The 20,863-nt window shown below is 49.3% G+C and overlaps 1 long non-coding RNA gene and 1 pseudogene across 1 annotated transcript in view; one reads left to right on the forward strand and one right to left on the reverse strand.

The window, feature by feature from the left end:
• LOC146394579 (uncharacterized) overlaps positions 1 to 20,863 on the reverse strand; it is a 36,174-nt gene that overhangs the window by 11,610 nt on the left and 3,701 nt on the right. The gene's annotated exons all lie outside the window — the stretch shown is intronic.
• Positions 1,460 to 2,353, forward strand: LOC110257674 (large ribosomal subunit protein uL11 pseudogene; annotated as a pseudogene).

Genomic DNA, 20,863 nt, shown 5'->3' on the forward strand with positions numbered 1-20,863 from the left:
TGGGACCTGGACCCGACCAGGGATCAGAGAGACCTCCTCTCCTAGGATATATACCCGCAAATGGCTGGGACCGCACATTCTGGGACACACACCATCAAAGCGATCGGAGACCTCCTATCTTGGTTCCAACACCCGCGCACAAATCAGAGACCTCCCACACATTCACAGAATGTGGCGCTCACGCCTGGGATGTGCACTGAAGGCCAGAGAGAGACATGACAGCTTGGGACACTGTGATCATTTCTCTTTCCCCTCCCTCCCCCTCCCTCCCTCCTTTCTTTCTCTTTTATTCTTTCTTTCTTTCTTCTTCTTTTTTTTTTTTTTTTTGCTTTTTAGGGCCACACCTGGGGCATATGGCAGTCCCCAGGGTAGGGGTGCAATCAGAGCTGCAGCTGCCGGTCTACACCACAGCCACGGCAATGCAGGATCTGAGCCGCATCTGCAACCTACACCACTGCTCGCGGCAACGCCAGATCCTTAACCCACTGAGCAGGGATCGAACCTGTGTCCTCATGGAGATTAGTCAAGTTGTTAACCTCATGAGCCATAATGGGAACTCCCCCCTTTCTTTCTTTCTGAAAAGAAGGCCCCATTTATTCCATTTCCTTTTTCTTTTTTTGGCTGCACCCATGGCACATGGAAGTTCCCCAGTCAAGGTTCAAATTCTAGCCACAGCTGCCACCAGATCCTTAACCCACTGTGCTGGGCCAGGGATAGAACCTATGGCTCCACAGAGACAAGCTGGATCCCTAACCCCCTGCGCCACAGCTGGAACTCCTTATTCCATTTCTTAAAAGCGCAGGCCTTTAATCTCCTCAGGAATTGCTGCTGTAACAAACCACCATAATCTTATTGCCATAAAACAAACACAAATTTGTTCTCTTACATTTCTGTGCATCAGAAGATGGCTAAGGAGTGGCCCAGGGTAAAAGTCAAGAGCTGACCTCCTTCTGGAGTTCCTAAGGAAGAATCTAGTTACTGGAATTCCTGCTGAGGCTCAGTGGTTAATGAACCTGACTAGTATCCATGAGGACTCGAGTTCAATCCCTGGCCTCGCTCCGTGGGTTAAGGATCTGGTGTTGCCGTGAGCTGCAGTGTAGGTCACTGACGCGGCTCGGATCCTGCATTGCTGTGGCTGTGGTGTAGGCCAGCAGCTATAGCTCTGATTGGACCCCTAGTCTGGGAACCTCCAGATGCTGTGAGTGTCGCCCTTAAAAAAAAAAAAAGAAAAAAAGACAAAAAAAAAATCTAGTTCCTACTGGCCACTTGCCTTTCCCTAGCTTGTGACCCCCCTCGTCTGTCTGCAAAGTCAGCAGGGTTTCATCTTCAAATCTCTCTCTCTGTATTCATCTTTCCATCTCTCTTTGATCTCTGCTTCTGTCGTGAGTCACCTTTTCTGACTCTGCTTCTGTCGCTACATAGCGTTCTCTGACTCTTGCCTTCGTGCCTCCCCCATGTCATGACACCTGCAATCACACCGGGCCGGCCCAGGTGATCCAGGGAATCCCAGGACGCTTAACTTAATCATACCTGCAAAGCCCCCCTTTTCCAGGTAAATTAACATAATCATAGGTTCCAGGGATGAGCAAGTGGACCTCTTAGGGGGGCTGCTTTTCAGCCACCAGAGAAACACATGCACAAACAGCTCACAGACCTCACACCCTGCGTCTCACAGTTCCAATTAGATGAGACACCTCCCACCCTCTAACATACAGCCAAAAAGAACGGAGAGACACACATTTGAGAACACCTACGTACGTACGACTCAGCCATAAAAAGGAACACAATCGGGAGGACGCCAAGGTGCAACTTTCTTCAGTCGTCCCGAATCTGGGTTCATCCGACACCAGCCACCTCCACCAGGCCGAGATCAAAGTCGTGTACCTGAGATGCACCGGTGGAGAAGTCGGTGCTACATCTGCCCTGGCCCCCAGGATCGGCCCCTTGCGTCTGTCTCCAAAAAAGGTTGGTGATGACATCGCCAAGGCAACTGGTGGTTGGAAGGGTCTGAGAATTACAGTGAAACTGACCATTCAGAACAGACAAGCCCAGATCGAGGTGGTACCTTCTGCCTCTGCCCTGATCATCAAAGCTCTAAAGGAGCCGCCAAGAGACAGAAAGAAGCGGAAAAACATTAAGCACAGTGGAAACATCACTTTTGATGAGATTGTCGACATTGCCTGACAGATGCGGCACCGCTCTTTAGCTAGAGAGCTTTCTGGAACCATTAAAGAGATGCTGGGGACTGCTCAGTCTGTGGGATGCAATCTTGATGGCCGCCACCCTCATGACATCATAGATGACATCAACAGTGGTGCAGTGGAATACCCAGCTAGCTAAGAACTGCAAAGAAAAAGATTTGACAACAACAACAAAAAAGAACACAATCATGCCATTTGCAGCAACATGGATGGAACTAGAGACTCTCATCCTAAGTCAGAAAGAGAAAGACAAATACCATATGATATCACTTGTACGTGGAATCTAATATATAGCACACAGGAACCTCTCCACAGAAGAGAAACTCATGGACTTGGAGAACAGACTGGTGGTTGCCAAGGGGGAGAGGGAGGGAGTGGGATGGACTGGGACTCTGCCTTTGTAATGGATAAGCCATGAGATCCTGCTGTGTAGCACTGGGAACTCTATCTGGTCACTTGTGATGGAGTCTGATAATGTGAGAAAAAATAATGTATACATGTATGTGTGACTGGGTCACCTTGCTGTACAGTAGAAAATTGACAGAGCACTCTAAACCAGCTATAATGGAAAAAAATCAAAACCCCCAAAAAAAAAAAAAAAAGAACACCTACAGAGTTCCCGTTGTGGCTCAGTGGTTAGGAACCATGAGGTCGTGGGTTCAATCCCTGGCTTCACTCAGTGGGTTAAGGATCTGGCATTGCTGTGAGCTGTGGTGTAGGTCGCAGACGTGGCTCAGATCCCGGATTGCTGTGGCTGTGGCTGCAGCTGCAGCTCTGATTCAACCCCTAGCCTGGGAACTTCCATATGCCTGGGGTGCAGCCCTAAAAAGACAAAAAAAAAAAAAAAAAGAACACCTACCCCCGCCAAATGCTCAGAGTCCTCAATTACTTGGCATTAAACTCACCAGCTGGGAGACACACAGACACAAATTGCAGACAGAAACATCTTCTTAGACATAAACCCACAAACGGGTCATAATCCACAAACTTGGACATGTAGCAGCAGACTGAATGGACCTCACACCCTTGATGAACCCACACAAAGAGATGGGGCACTCACACACTGATAAACACTCACAAACAGATCAGAGAGCTTATGGGAGAAATACCGCCAAAAAGAGATCACATCATGGTCATTCAACTATAAATATAATAAAATTCATTGAATTATTTTTTAAAAAAAGAGATCACTCAGAGTTCCCATCATGGCTAAGTGGGTTACGAACCCGACTAGTATCCATGAGGATGTAGGTTCCATCCCTGGCCTCACTCATTGGGTTCAGGATCTGGCATGGCTGTGACTGTGGCATAGGCCAGCAGCTGCAGCTCCAATTCAGTCCCTAGCCTGGGAACTTCTATATGCCATAGGTGTGGCCCTAAAAAAAAAACAAAACATAAAATAAAATAAATTTTAAAAATGAAAGCAATCACAGCTCTCAAATCATGCAATATCAAGTTCCCTGATGGCCTAGAGGTGAAAAGATCTGATGGTGTCTCTGCTGTGGCTCGGGTTCCCTGGCCCGGGAACTTCCGCAGTCTGTGGAGGAGATAAAAAAAAAAAAAATCTTGCAACATGAAACTCCAAACAAACATCCACGAACAGATCAGAGCCCTCACTACCTGAGCTAGATTCCCACAAACAAATCGGAGACCTCAAATCCTGCAACACATACCCACCATCAAGTCAGAGACCTCACAGGCTAGGACAGAAGAAGAGCTGGAGACCAATCATAGACTTGAGATCTTCCAACACACCCCCCCCCAAAAGGTCAGAAAGGAGTTTCCGCTGTGGCATAACAGGATCGACAAGTGTCTCTGCAGCGCCAGGATGCAAACTCCACCCCCCGGCCAGACCCAGCTTGCACCTGCGGCTTGGATCTGATCCCTGGCCCGGGAACTCCATGTGCCAGAGGGGGCCAAAAAAAAAAAAATCAGAGAGCTTATATTCCGGGACATCTTTCCAAACAGGTCAGAGGTTTCAAACAAAGGGAAAGGACGCACTGAGAGTTCATTAACCTCACAGCCTGAACATAGACACCTTCAGATCAGATAAATATATAGATCCAGACAAAGATACGAATACATAGACCCAGATACACACATATATCAGCAACCAGAGCAGAAATCTCGGGAGCTTGGAAGTATCCTCCCTAAACCCCAGAGATCTGACAACTGGGAACGCACATCCTTGGGGTAAACACCCACAGAGAGTTCAGAGACCGAACACTCCCTGAGGCGGGTCGAAAGCACATGGACCAGAGAACCCAGACCTCAGGAGAACCTCCTCACGCAGATCAGAAACTTCCCACTCTGGAGTTCCCATCGTGGCGCAGTAGAAACGAATCCGACTAGGAATCATGAGGTTGCGGGGTTCGATCCCTGGCCTCGCTCAGTGGGTGAAGGATCCGGCGTTGCCGTGAGCTGTGGGGTTGGTCACCGATGCGGCTTGGATCCCGAGTTGCTGTGGCTCTGGCGTAGGCCGATGGCTGCAGCTCCAATTGGACCCCTAGCCTGGGGACTGCCATATGCTGTGGCATAGCCCTAAAAAGACAAAAGACAAAAAAAAAAAAAAAGAAACTTCCCACTCTGATTCACTGGCCAGTGAAGACATCAGATAGTTGACACCATCAGATGCTACCCACAAATACATGAGGGCAGTCACATCTTGAGACACATGCCAACAAAGAGACTTCAGACATCACAACCTGGAAGTGGAGTCACAAACAGATCGGAGACCTCAAACACAAACAGTTCAGAGGCCTCGCACCACAGGACATACTCCATCCAGTAGATCAGGGAGCTGAAATCCTGGGATAAGCATCCACAAACAGATTCAAGACCTCACACACTGCACGTGAAGCCATAAAACCCCCACAGACTTCAAACTCTGCAACATATACCCACAAACAGATCGGAAACCCCAAGCCCTGGGTCCTCTATCACAAACCAACCAGGAAGTCCACATCCTGGGATATATTCCACAAACAATGCGAAGCCCAGAGGCACCTGAGACCCACACATAGATCAGCGATCTCAAATCCTGCAACGCACAACGACAATCAAGTCAGAGCCCTTGCGGGTGAAGACGACACCAGAAACAGATCAGAGACCTGACATCTTGCAACACAGATCCATTAACAGATCAGACAGCTCACGTGCTAAGACATTCACCAGCGACCAGATCAGAGGCCTCAAGTCAAGGGACCCACAGCCACAAAGAGCTCAGAAACCCCACACAGCCTGGACATACACACCGAAATAAATCAGAGACCTAACATCCTGGTATATGATCAAACCAATCAGAAACCTAGGAGGTCCCTTCGTGGCACAGTGGAAATGAATCCAGCTAGTATCCATGAGGATTCGGGTTTGATCCCTGGCCTCGATCAGTGGGTTGGGGATCCGGCGTTGCCATGAGCTGCGGTGTGGGTCACTTGCAGATGTGGCTTGGATCTGGTGTGGCAGTGGCTGTGGTGTAGGCTGGCAGCTGCAGCTCTGATTTGACCCCTAGCCTGGGAACCTCCATAGGCTGCAGGTATGGCCCAAAAAGCAAAAGAAAGAAAAAGAAAGAAACTTCCTATATCCCCCAAACAGATCAAAGACCTCACAACCTGGAATGCAACCCACAAACCTCGCAGAGACCTCACTTAGTAGAATGCACATACTAGAATGCCCCCAATCCACTCAAACACCTCGCATCCTGGGACACGCACAGAAAATGTGTGGGGACAGAACCCCACAAACAGCTAGAAGATGACGAGCTCTAGGACACCCACCCACCCAAACATTCAAAGACCTCTCAACAGGGTCCATACACCCACACATAGATGGGAGACCCTCACCAGCAGGCACACACTCATACATTGTGGCGTTTACATCCCGGGATGGGCACGAATGGCCAGATAGGGGCATCACAGCCCAGGCCACCATGCTCATTTCCCATCACCGCCGTAACAAGGCACAATCTCAGTGTCATAAAACAACACAAATGTATTCTCTTACTTTTCCACAGATCAGAAGCCAAAACTGGGTTTTAAAGGGCTAATCTCAAGTTGTTGGCAGAGCTGCGTTGCTCCTAGAGGCTCAAGGGGAGAAAATGTTTTTTTGCCTTTTCCAGTTTCTTTTTTTTTTTTTTTTGTCTTTCTGTCTTTCCTGGAGCACATGGAGGTTCCCAGTCTAGGGGTCTAATCGGAGATGCAGCCACCAGCCTACACCACAGCCACAGCAACGCCAGATCCAAGCTGTGTCTGCGACCTACACCACAGCTCACGGCAACGCTGGATCCTTCACCCACTGAGCGAGGTCAGGGATCGAACCCACAACCTCAATGGTTCCTAGTCAGATTCGTTAACCCCTGAGCCATGATGGGAACTCTGTCTTTTCCAGTTTCTAAAGCTGCCTGCAATCCTTAGCTCCTGGCCCCTTCCTCCATCTTCAAAACTGGCAGTGTTTCGCTCTCACATCTCTTTTTTTTTTTTTTTGTTGTTGTTGTTGTTTTGTTGTTGTTGTTGTTGCTATTTCTTGGGCCGCTCCCGCGGCATATGGAGGTTCCCAGGCTAGGGGTTGAATCGGAGCTGTAGCCACCGGCCTACGCCAGAGCCACAGCAACTCAGGATCCGAGCCGTGTCTGCAACCTACACCACAGTTCACGGCAACGCCAGATCGTTAACCCACTGAGCAAGGGCAGGGACCGAACCCGCAACCTCATGGTTCCTAGTCGGATTCGTTAACCACTGCGCCACAACGGGAACTCCTCACATCTCTTTCTGATCTCTATTTTGGTCATCACATCTGCTTCTTTGACTATCCTGCCTTCTGCAAGGACTTTTGTCATTACACTCTGCTCACCTGAAAAATTCAGGATAATCTCCTCCATCTCAAGGTGATTTGCTTAATCACAACTACAAAGGACGTTTTTCTTTTGGCCACACCTGCAGCGTATGGAACTTCCAGGGCCATGGGCTGAACCTGCGCCACAGCAGCAACCCAAGCCATAGCAGTGATAAACCAGATCCTTAACCTACTGAGCCACCAGGGAACTCCAATCGCATCTACAAAGGACCTCTTTTTTTAAAGTATAGTTTTGATTTACAATGTTATGTCAATTTCTGTTGTACAGCAAAGTGACTGAGTCCTACCCATATGTATACATTCTTTTTTCTTTTTCTCTTTTTAGGGCTGCACCTGCGGTATGTAGAGGTTCCTGGGCTAGGGGTCGAATCAGCGCTATAGGTGCCGGCCTACACCACAGCCACAGGCACCCCAAATCCGAGCCATGTCTGTGGCCTACACCACAGCTCACAGCAATGCCAGATACTTCACCCACTGAGTGAGGCCAGGGATCGAACCTGCATCCTCATGGATGCGAATCAGGTTTGTTTCCACTGAGCCACGGCGGGAACTCTTACAAAGGCCTTTTCAACTTCTCCTAGAGATTAGGACATGGATATTTTTTGGAGACTTTTATTCCACCAACCCCAGCTATACCACCCCAAGCAATTTAAAACATCCCATCCTGGAGTTCCCGTCGTGGCGTGGTGGTTAAAGAATCCGACTAAGAACCATGAGGTTGCGGGTTCGGTCCCTGGCCTCGCTCAGTGGGTTAAGGATCCGGTGTTGCCATGAGCTGTAGTGTAGGTCACAGACGTGGCTTGGATCTGGCGTTGCTGTGGCTCTGGTGTAGGCCGGCGGCTACAGCTCCGATTGGACCCCTAGCCTGGGAACCTCCACATGCTGTGGAAGCGGCCCTAGAAAAGGCAAAATGACAAAAAAAAAAAAATCCCATCCTGATATGTATAGCCACAATCAGCTCACAGCCCTCACATTCTGTGCCCTACAATCCCAAAGACATTGGAGAGCCTCCCACCCTTGGCCGTACATCCAAAAAAAGAAGTGAGGCACACGTTCTGTGTCATCTGCCCACAAACAGGGTTGGGGCCTCACAAATGGGGACATATAACCCCAAATGGAAGACCCCTCGCTTCTTGGACAAACATACACAGAGAGATCAGAAATTCAAATCCTGTGACAGAAAAGCAAAAACAGAAGAGAGACCTCATCTGAGAAATATACCCACACGCAGAAGAAAGACCTCACACCCCGAAACATACCCTGCAAAGAGATCAGAGATTTCGAGTCTGGCAACACCCACCCACACACAAGGAAGGGATCTCACATTCTAGGAAACATGCCTTGAAGCTGACTCTACACCTGACCTCTTCACAAAGTATCCACAAAGAGTTTAGAGGGCTCCTATCTTGGGACTCAGACCCACCAAAAGATCAGAGACCTCAAGCCATGTGAAATACATTCATAATGAGCTTCACACCTCACACCTAGGAGTTCCCATCGTGGCTCAGCAGAAATGAATCTGACTGGCATCCATGAGGACACAGGTTCTATTCCCTGGCCTCGCTCAGTGGGTGAAGGATCTGGCATTGCCGGGAGCTGTGGTGTGGGTCACAGATGCGGCTCAGATCCCACATTGCTGTGGCTGCGGCGAAGGCCGGTGGCTACAGCTCCGATTGGACCCCTAGCCTGGGAACCTCCATATGCCGTGGGTGCGCCCCAAAAAGCCAAAAAAAAAAAAAACCCAAAAAAAAAAGCCTGTGAAACATCCAAGACTTACCAACCTAGACATAACTCACACACACCTCAGAGGTCTCCCAGACAAACACACAACATCAGTGGACTGACTTCATGTCCCAGAACCTGTGGACTCACAGACAAGCCAGAGCCCACAGGTCCTGAGACAGACAGACACCCACGAAAACCTCAGAGCCCACGATTTTAGAGGGACACACACTCTCAAACAGAGACGTCTCGCCCCTGGTTCACACGCCCACACACAGATCAGAGACCGCCACCATCAGAGACATGCACTCACAAACACAGTGGGGTTCACGTCCTCAGATGGACAGACAGCCAGATAGAGACAGCCCAACCCGGGACGCTGTATTTCTTTTTTTTTTTTTCTTTTTAGGGCTACGCCTATGGCATATGAAGTTCCCATGCTAGGGGTCGAATCAGAGCTACAGCTCCCGGCGTACACCACAGCCACAACAATGCCAGATGTGAGCTGCGTCTGCAGCCTACACCACAGTTCATTCATGGCAATGCCAGATCCTCAACCCACTAAGCGAGGCAGGGATCGAACCTGTATCCTCATGGATACTAGTTGGGTCCATTACCACTGAGCCACATGGGGAACTCCCCAGGACACTGTATTTCATTTCTTTCTTTTTTACCACACCCACAGCACATAAGTGTTCCCAGGCCAGGGACTGTATCCGAGCCACAGCTGTGACCTACACCACAGCTGTGGCAGTGCTGGATCCTTAACCCACTGTGTCAGGCCAGGGATTGAACTCGAGCCACGGCAGAGACAACGTTGGATCCTTAACCTGCTGTGCCACAGCGAGAACTCTTGTGTTTCGTTTCTTATTGCTGTTCTAACAAATCACCACAATCTTAGTGTCATGAAAAACACGTATTTCTACATTATATTATATTTGTGTGGCTCAGAAACCTGAAAATGGGTCTTATTTTGTGTGTGTATGTGTGTCTTTTGTCTTTTTAGGGCCGCACCCATGGCATATGGAGGTTCCCAGGCTAGGGGTTGAATCAGAGCTACAGCTGCTGGCCTACACCACAGCCACAGCAACCCAGGATCCGCAGGATCCGAGCTGCGTCTGCGACCTACACCACAGCTCATGGCAAAGCCAGATCCTTAACCCACTGAGTGAGGCCAGGAATCGAACCCGCAACCTCATGGTTCCTAATCAGATTCGTTTCCACTGAGCCACAATGGGAACTCCTGAAAATGGGTCTTACAATACAAAATCAGGTGTAAACAGAGCTGTCTTCCTTCTGGAGACTCCACGGAGAATCCATTTTCTTGACTTTTCCAGTTTCTGGAGCTGCCTGCATTCTTGGTCCGTGGACCCTTCCTACATCTATAAAGGCCTAAGTGCTTCACATCCAAATCTCTCCGTTCTCAGAGTTCCCATTGTGGCTCAGTGGGTTAAGGACCTGACATAGTCTCCGTGAGGATTTGGGTTTCATCCCCAGCCTCGCTCAGTGGGTTAAGGACCCAGTGTTGCTGCCACAAGCAGAAGTGTAGGTTGCAGATGTGGCTCGGATCCCACTTTTCTGTGGCTGTGACACAGGCTGGCAAGCTGCAGCTTCATTTCTACCCCATTTGCTGCAGGTGCGGCCATAAAAATAAAAAAAATAATAAAGAAATCTCTTTTGCTTTTTTGTCTTTTGTCATTTTAGGGCTGCACCTGGAGCATATGGAGGTTCCCAGGCTTAGGGGTCGAATCGGAGCTACAGCTGCCAGCCACAGCCACAGCAACACAGGATCCGAGCTGCATCTGTGACCTACACCACAGCTCACAGCAATGCTGGATCCTTAACCCACTGAACGGGGCCAGGGATCAAACCTGCAACCTCATGGTTCCTACTTGGATTCGTTTCCGCTGAGCCACGACGGAAACTCCAGAAATCTCTTTGATTTCTGGTTTCTTTGTCACACCTCCTCCCAACTAGGGTTCCCTGGTCATATGCCCTTTGCTGGGACCTGTTGTTTGTCCGACTACAGACATATATACAAACAATTAGAAATGTCATATCCTAGGACATACTCCCATCAACAGCTCAAGGAGTTCACAAGCTGGAACACAACCTACCAACATCTCCGCCATCAGGTCACTGTCTCTGATCTGGTTCGTGTCATTACTTTGCATTCCTGACAATAACCGTCCTGTCCCCCTCATATCAGGGCCTTTGTGATGACACTGGATCCACCGAGAAAACCTAAGAAAAATCTCCCCACATCAAGATGTTAATGTAGTCACATCTGCCAAGTACCTTTTATTTTGTCATTGTTGTCTTTTTAGGGCCGCTCACGAGGTATAGGTAAGTTCCCAGGCTAGGGGTCGAATCGGAGCTACAGCTGCCAGCCTATACCTCAGCCACAACAACGCCAGATCTGAGCCACATCTGCAACCTACACCACAGCTCATGGCAACACCGGATCCTCGACTCCCTGAGCGAGGCCAGGGATTGAACATGTGTCTTCATGGATACCAGTCGGGTTCATTCCTGTTGAGCCCCAACGGGAACTCCCAAGTACTTTTTTTTTTTTTTGCCAGATTTTTTTTTTTTTTTTTTTTTGTCTTTTTACCATTTCTTGGGCCGCTCCCGTAGCATATGGAGGTTCCCAGGCTAGGGGTCGAATTGGAGCTGTAGCCACCAGCCTACACCACAGCCACAGCACGCAGGATCCGAGCCGCGTCTGCAACCTACACCACAGCTCATGGCAACACCAGATCCTTAACCCACTGAGCAAGGCCAGGGATCAAACCTGCAACCTCATGGTTTCTAGTCAGATTCATTAACCACTGAGCCACGACGGGAACTCCCCAAGTACTTTTTAATATGTAAGGTCACATCTTCAGTTTCCAAGGATTAAGATGTGGGCATCTTTAGGAGGCCTTAGGCTGGCAGAGCAGAGAGATAAGCGCAAACAATTAGAGACCTCACATCACAAAACACACTCCCCCAAAAAGCTCAGAGGCCTAAAATCCTGGAACATACACCGGAAATAGCTCACATCCCTCCTCCGGAGTCACACATCTAGAAAGTGATCAGACACACAGACCTGAAGAGAACAGAGAGACATACACTGTGGGACATACACGCACAAACAGGTCTGAGGCCTCACAAATTGAGACACATACCCACAAAGAGAGAGACCTCGCCCTCTTGACTAACAAGCAAAGGACACAGAGCAAAAACGAAAAACAACTTCGCATACTGTGATAGGCACACCAACGAATTGGAGCCTTCATCCGTGAAGTACAACCAAAAATGGCTGAGAGACCACAAACCCGGCAGTCAGGAGTTCCCATCGCGGCTCAGCGGAAAGGAACCTGACTAGTATCCACAAGGACGCAGGTTCGATCCCTGGCCTCGCTCAGTGGGTTAAGGATCTGGTGTTGCTGTGAGCTGTGGTGTAGGTTGCAGATGCGGCTCGGATCCCCCGTGGCTGTGGCTGTGGTGCAGACTGGCAGCTATATCTCCGATCCGACCCCTAGCCTGGGAACTTCCATATGCTACAGGTGCGGTCCTAAAAGAAAAAGAAAAAGAAAAAAAACACAGCAGTCAGAACCCACAGCATGCTAGAGACCTCCTATCCTGGGAAATACTCCCAGAGTAATTAAAGACACTTGACCTCCTGGGGCATATTCCCACGGAGATGGGACACATACCTGCAGACAGATCAGAGGCCTCAACCCCGAGACATACACCCACAAAGAGCTCAGAAATCTCATACATTGAACAGAAATACTTGAACACACAATAAACCTCTCACCCTGTTACGATTGAGCATCCGGATCAGAAATCTCGAGAGTTCCTGTTGTGGTGCAGCAGAAACAAATCCTACTAGGAATCATGAGGTTGCAGGTTCGATCCCTGACCTTGCTCAGTGGGTTAAGGATCTCCGGTGTTGCCGTGAGCTGTGGTGTAGGTTGCAGACGTGGCTCAGATGTGGCGTTACTGTGGCTGTGGCTGTGACTGGCAGCTGTAGCTCTGATTAGACTCCTAGACTGGGAAACTCCAAATGCCACGATGCAGCCCTAAAACAAAAAAGCAAAAAAAAAAAAAAAAAATTTAAGAAATCTCACGTGCTTGCAATTAACACCAAAAACATCAGAGATCTAACACCCTCGGACGTATACCCTCCAACAGCTCAGGGAACTCACTCCTGGGACGTACATCCGCAAAGACCTCTGAGATCTTGGAGTTCCCACTGTGGTGCAATGGAATCGGCAGCGTCTCTGGAGCGCTGGGACACAGGTTTGAACCCCAGCCTGGCACCGTGGGTTAAGGATTGGGCATTGCCACCATGCTAGGACCCATGTTCAGAAACAGATCAGAGAGCTCACGTCCTGAAGAAACACCCTCAAACACATCAAAGTCCTTTTAATCTGGTTCATTTACCGGAAAACAGATCCAAATCTTCACACTATTAGATACACATTCAAACACACACACACACACACACACACACACACACACACACACACATACATACATCAAAGAGCTCACATCCTGGGATACACCACAACAAACAGATTAGAGACCTCACAACCTGGACATGTAACCACAAAGAGACCATAGACCTCAAAGCCTGCAGTTTGTGCCTTCAGAGAAATCAGAGACCTCACCCTCTGAGAAATATACCAACAAGCAGGTCAGGAGACACACATCATGGGATATACTCGAGAAAACATCGGAGACCACATGCAATCGGAGACCCCCACAAGTAGGTCAGACACCTTCAGTCCTACAGTGTACACCCACGGGCAAGTCCGAGACCAGACGCATTAGGAAAAAGAGCCAGAAACAGATCACAGAACAATTATCTTGTTTCACAGACCACAAAGAGATCAGAGAGCTCAGAGCACAGGACAGGTACTCACAAGAGATCAGAGGACTCAAGCCAAGGGACATACACAATGAGTCCTTTGAAACCTCACATCCTGGAAGTTCATAACTAAATAGGTTAGAGACTTCCTATTCTGGTAGAAGTAAAACCAAAGAAAGCAGAAAGTTCATTATCAGCAGAAACACATCCGAGGACTTCCCGCTGTGGTGCCGTGGATTGAGAATCCCACTGCAGGAGTTCCCGTTGTAGCTCAGTGGGTTAAGAATCTGACTAGTATGCACAAGGATGAGGGTTTGATTCCTGGACTCGCTCAAGTGGGTTAAGGATCTGGCATTGCTGTGGCTGTGGTGTCGGCAGCTGCAGCTCCAATTTGACCCCTAGCCTGGGAACCTCCATATGCCACAGGTGCACCCCTGAAAAGACTAAAAAAAAAAAAAAAAAAAATCCCACTGCAGTGGCTCAGGTTGCTGTGGAAGCTCAGGTTTGATTCCTGGTCTGGCACCATGGGTATGGTTCAAAAACAGGTCATAACCCTAGAAAGGTCATAAACCAGTAAATAATCCCCCAAACTGATCAGAGACCTCACACCATGGGACCTATTGCCCCAAAGAGCTCACTGGCCTCACACACTGAGACATACACCCACAAACAAAACAAAACTTTACAACTGGGTTCATACAACCCACAAACACATCAGAGACCTTACTTTCTCGGCATACCCCCATGAAAGACACCTCACACAACTGGTAATTATAGTGACGAGCAGATCACCGGCCACAATTTCTGGAAGCTACATGCACAAACAAATCAGTCACCTGATATTCTGGGACAGACACCCATAGACATATCTGAGACCTCCTCTTCTTGTGAATATACCACAGAAGCTCACACCTGCGACCAACACACATACAAAGAGATAGGAGACCGCACATCCTGCAACACTGCACAAACAATCCAAATACCTAATTCCAGACATAAAGCCACTAACCCGAAAGTCAGCACCCTTGGGAATTATAACAATAAAGAGATGAAAGACCTCAAACTTTTTTTTTTTTTTGTAGGGCTGCACCCATGGCATATGGAGGTTCCCAGACTAGGGGTCCAATCGGAGCTGTAGCTGCCGGCCTGCGCCACAGCCACAGCCACACTAGATCTGAGCCGCATCTGCAACCAACACCACAGCTCAAGCCAACGCCGGATCCTTAAACCCCCTGAGCGAGGCCAGGGATGGAACTCGCGTCCTCATGGATGCTAGTCAGATTCGTTTCCACTGAACCACGATGGGAACTCCCAAAGACCTCAAACTCTTGCTACACGTTCGGAAAAGATCAGAGACCTTCCCTACAGAAACTTACGCAGGAAAACAGATCAGGGACTTCTGACTCTAAGACACCCAGCAACAGATCAGTGACCTCACACCCTGGGAAATACACCCACAAACAGACCTTGATATACACCAGTGAAGACAGACTTGCATACTAGTCTACAGCAACAAACAGATCAGAAAAAAACAAAAACAGGAGTTCCCGTCGTGGCACAGTGGTTAACAAATCCGACTAGGAACCATGAGGTTGCAGGTTTGATCCCGGGCCTTGCTCAGTGGGTTGAGGATCCGGCGTTGCCGAGAGCTGTGGTGTAGGTTGCAGACACGGCTCAGATAATGCGTTGCTGTGGCTGTGGCGCAGGCTGGCAGCTACAGCTCCGATTCGACCCCTAGCCTGGGAACCTCCATATGCCACGGGAGCGGCCCAAGAAATGGCAAAAAAAAAAAAAAAGACAGAAAAAAACAAAAACAGATCGGAGACCTGATGTTCTGCGAAATAAACCACCCAACACTTCAGAGATCTCCCACCTTGGGATATGTAACGACAAAGAGCTCAGCGACTTCACACCATGGCAGATACACACCCAAAAAGATCAGAGACCTGCGTCACAGGTCATACAGCCACAAACATATTTGAGAACCCCGAATTATACAACCCCCCAAAAAAAAACCCCACTGATCAGAGACCTCATTCCCTGGGACATACAAAGAAAAAAGTATCATGGAGTTCCTGTCATGGCTCAGCCTCTAACGAACGTGACTAGCATCCACAAGGACGTGGGTTTGATCCCTGGCCTCGCTCAGTGGGTTAAAGATCCAGCATTGCCGTGAGCTGTGGTGTAAGTCGCAGATGCGGCACGGATCCTGCTTTGCTGTGGCTGTGGCATAGGCTGGTGGCTACAGCTCCAATTCAACCCCTAGACTGGGAACCTCCATATGCCGCGGGTGTGGCCCTAAACACAAAACAAAAGAATATAATGATCAGGTAAATACACCCATCAAGAGCTCAGAGACCTCATATCTTAGTACATGTACTGCAAACAGATCAGAGAGCTCGCACATAGGCACACACGCTCACAAGGAGATCAGAGCTCTCATCCTGGGAAAAAAAACACCCAAACACCCAAGGTCAGAGAGACCTCATAATCTCAGACACACACTCAAAGAGCTCAGGGACCCCTGCCCTGGTACCTACACCCATGCACAGAGACCTTGTATTTTTTTTTCTTTTTTTGTCTTTTTGCTATTTCTTTGGGCCGCTCCTGCGGCATATGGAGGTTCCCAGGCTAGGGGTCAAATCGGAGCTGTAGCCACTGGCCTACGCCAGAGCCACAGCAACGCAGGATCCGAGCCGCGTCTGCAACCTACACCACAGCTCACGGCAATGCCGGATCGTTAACCCACTGAGCAAGGGCAGGGACCGAACCCGCAACCTCATGGTTCCTAGTCGGATTCGTTAACCACTGCGCCACGATGGGAACTCTAGACCTTGTATATTGCAACATACAGCCACAGGCATGTCAGGGACCCCACACACTTGGGACCTAAATCTATAAACACCACAGGAATCTTACAACACCCTTAAAGAGTTTAGAGAGCAGAAACCCTGAGACGTAGATTCCCCCCGCCCTTGATATCAGCATTATCAACATCTGGAATGGACTCTCCTACACCACAGAGACTTCCTATCCAGCAAAGTAGTGGCCCAAACTGCTCTGACACCCAATGCCCTGGATGCGGACTCCGTCACCTCGGTGATGTCGCTTTCTAGAACTTAAAAATCCATCTGCCTTGGGAGTTCCCGTCATGGCACAGTGGTTAACGAATCTGACTAGGAACCATGAGGTTGTGGGTTCGGTCCCTGGCCTCGCTCAGTGGGTGAAGGATCCAGTGTTGCTGTGAGTTGTGGTGTAGGTTGCAGACGCGGCTCGGATCCCGAGTTGCTATGGCTCTGGTGTAGGCCAGTGGCTACGGCTCTGATTCGACCCCTAGCCTGGGAACCTCCATATGCCACAGAAGCGGCCCTAGAAAAGGCAAAAAGACAAAAAAAAAAAAATCCATCTGCCTCAAAGAACAAACAAAACCTGTGCACAGTCCTGCAAAGAATCCATGGCTGTGACACTTGAGATGCAGACTCCTGAGCACCTCAATGCCCTCATACCCAGAGCACAGGCTGCAGGGGTTCTCAGGGGCTTCCAATCCTGGACCCAAGTAACTAAATATTTTAGAGACATCATTCCCTGGGATGAAAGGGCATGTTAATAGCTATGGTCACATTCTAGGCATGAACAGAAAAAGAGCCCAGAATTCCCATAATTTTGGACATAGATTTTTTTTTCATCTTTTGTCTTTTTAGGGCCACACCTGCAGCATATGGAGGTTCCCAGGCTAGGGGTCTAATCGGAGTTACAGCTGCCAGCCTACACCACAGCCATAGCAACACCAGACCAATCCAAGCTGCCTCTGTGGCCTACACCACAGCTCAGGGCAATGACGGATCCTTCACCCACTGAGTGAGGCCAGGGATTGAACCTGCAACCTCATGGTTCCTAGTCAGATTCGTTTCTGCTGAGCCACTATAGGAACTCCCAGATCTCTCTCTCTCTCTCTTTTTTTTTTTTTTTTTTTTTTTGCTACCCCAGGGCACATGAAGTTCCTGGGCGGGGGATCAGATCTGAGGTGCAGTCTTGACCTAAGCCACAACTGTAGCAACATCAGATCTTTAACCCACTGTGCTGGAGTCCCAGCACTCCAGAGACACCACAATCCCACTGTGCCACAGTGGGAACTCCAGACATAGGTCTTTAAATAGTTCATTCAATCCCTGGCATTGCTCAGTGGGTTAAGGATCCAGCGTTGCTGTGAGCTGTGGTGTAGGTCACAGACACGGCTCAGAGCCCTAGCATAGGTCGGCATCTGCAGCTTCAATTTGACTCCTAGCCTGGGAATTTCTATATGCTGTGGGTGTGTCCCTAAAAAGCAAACAAACAAACAAACAAACAAAAAACCAAAAAAGTTCAGAGATCTAAAACCTAGAGAGAGAACCTAAAGAGACCAGAGTGCCCCCAAAATATGAAATACAGAATGCTCAAAACAGCCAAGTATGGACACAGGTCACAAAAAGCACAGAAACCTGGAACCCTGGAACCCTGGACAGAGACTCTCAAATGGCTCGGAAACACCACACGTTACCCCCAAATTTAGCAGCGTAAACCAATGGTAAGCATTCATTATCTCACACAGTTTTGGAAAGGCAGGAACTCAGGAGCAGCTTAGTGGCATGGTTCTGGCTTTGGGTCTCTTGGTTTGCAATCATCTGAAGGCTGGAGTGGGGCTGGAAGCTCCCACTTCCAAGTTGGATTGCTCCCACGGCTGATGAGTCAGTACTGGCTTTTGGCTGGGCTGTCTCAGTTCTGTGGTACATGTATCTTCCCAAGAGGCTGCTTGAGCATCCTCCCACAGTGGTTGGCTTCCTCTAGAGCACATGATACAAGAAAGAGCAAGGCAGAAACCAAAATAATCCCCCCCCTTCTTTTGCTTTTTAGGGTTGCACTTGTGGCATATGGAAGTTCCCAGGCTAGGGGTCGAATTGGAGCTGCAGCCGCCAGCCTACACCACAGCCACAGCAAAGTGAGATCCGAGCCACGTCTGCGACCTACACCACAACTCTTGGCAATGCTGGATTCTTAACCTGCTGATTGAGGCCAGCGATTGAACCCACACCCTCATGGATACTAGTCGGGTTCATTTCCACTGAGCCACCACAACAGGAACTCCCCAGAGGCCTTTTAAACTTCCTTCTCTGTAAGCAATGCTTTGCTGCATCCGCAAATTTGGGAAGTTTTCTTTTCACTCTTATTTAGTTCGAACTATCTGTTAAATTTCTTTGACAGCTTCTTTGATTTATGGAGCCTCTGCACCCTCCCCCAAAGCCTTTCTCTGGAGCTCAGAACCTGCCTCTTGCATGACTGCATGAACCTGTCTCTCTTATAAGCAGATTTACAGTTTTCATAAGAGGAACAATGTTGTTCTTTTTCTCACCGTGCACCCTTGCCCCATGGTATACAGCCTATTACGTCTGTTCTCAAGAGAACCCCTGAAGTAAAATTGTGGGTTTCATAGAGATGGAGATGCAATTTCTGGAGAGCGTTTGCTCTTTCTTGAACCCAGCACACATGTATGGTAAATGACATATGCACATTGCTCCTACATTACAACTGAGGCAGGCTCAGACCCACACTGGCCCCTGGCCAGAGATGGCATTTACCTGGATTGAGTCCCTCCCACGCCCCTTGCATTCTGCTTTCAGAAGTGAAGGTGTGATTAGGGGAAAGGGCTGAAATCAGGGGAGTGTAGGTATGTGGACTGTATGTTGTCCTGCTGATTCAGAAGGATCTTGTAAAACCTCAGCGAGGAGTTCCCGTTGTGGCGCAGTGGTTAATGAATCCAGCTAGGAACCATGAGGTTGCGGGTTCGATCCCTGGCCTCGCTCAGTGGGTTAAGGATCCGGCACTGCTGTGAGATGTGGTGTAGGTCGCAAACACGGCTCAGATCCCGTGTTGCTGCGGCTCTGGCGTAGGCCGGTGGCTACAGCTCCGATTGGACCCCTAGCCTGGGAACCTCCATATGCCAGGGGAGCGGCCCTAGAAAAGGCAAAAATACAAAACAAACAAACAAAAAACCTCATCGAGTTGAGGTTTAGAAAGATGATCCAAAAAGCTAGATCCCCCTACCATCCAACCAGGACTTGGGAGTTCTAGGCTCCGAAATAGGGTCCACTAGGCTCCAAAACCCATGTGTACTGGGTGTGAACTGGTAGTCCTGGGTATGAATAAGGGCTGAGAGGAGACGGACCCTAACATCCATCTGAGCAACATCCATCCTGAGAGACAGGGGTCTCCACTCTGGGGCTGGTGTCACCTCCCTAGAATCCGATCTCTACAAACAGTGGCAAAGGAGACCCCGTGACCCCCCAGAACAAAGGGCAAGACAGAGATTCTAAAGGAAGCAGACCGCCTATGCTTCGTGGTGTAGACAAGGAAGCCGGGCTCGCTATGAATCCCTGTGGGGTTTGCAACCAATCACATGACTCCCCACTCTCCACATGTCACTGCCTTTCTGAACTGGCATATTTTTTATAGCCAGGGATGGAGAGGGGTGGGGCCCAAACACTTCACATCTGGATTTTGGTACCTAAGGTCACTTAGCCTTGACATAGCCTCTCAAAGAGCTCATGGGACAGAGACCCTGAGACAGACCGGAGGCTTCGCAGCCTGAGACACTGATCCAACCACTTCTGAAAGAACACAAGCCTCAGACGAAGACCCCTAGCTGCTCAAATACTTCATACCTGAGCCCCCCAGGGGACATGTGGCAATATGGAGGGACGGCTTTGGCTGTCAAGGCTGGGAGGGTGGAGGTGCTACTGGCATCTAGCGGGAAGAGATCAAGGATGCTGCTGTCAGTGCCCTTTAGCCAAAGAACCGCCCCCCCCCCCTCCCCGGAACATACCTGCAGTTCAACAAGTTGGGTTTATTACTCACTGCAGTAAGGAAGAACGTGAGGAAGCGTGGGACATTTTGGTGAAAGCGTGTTCGAAAAAATGGATCAGGAGTTCCCGCTGTGGCGCAACGGGATTGGCGGCACCTCAGGAGCACTGGGACGCAAGTTCGATGCCTGGCTTGGCACCTTGGGTTAAGGATCCAGTGTTGCCGCAGCTGCAGCGTAAGTCACAATGGCGGCTGAGATCTGGGCTTCACTTGAGTGCAGTTTGGGGGAGGGTCTAAGGAAGTGGGGGTTCACTTTGGATCTGATGCCGTCAGAAAGTGAGAGCAATTTTATGGCTGGTTTTCTCAATAAACCTTTACATCTACAGGGAGGGCA

Source organism: Sus scrofa, chromosome X, assembly GCF_054392235.1.
Source record: "Sus scrofa isolate SSC_HxYL_T2T_F1_AM1 chromosome X, Sscrofa_HxYL_maternal_Yorkshire_Landrace_v2.0, whole genome shotgun sequence".
Classification (NCBI taxonomy): domain Eukaryota; kingdom Metazoa; phylum Chordata; class Mammalia; order Artiodactyla; family Suidae; genus Sus; species Sus scrofa.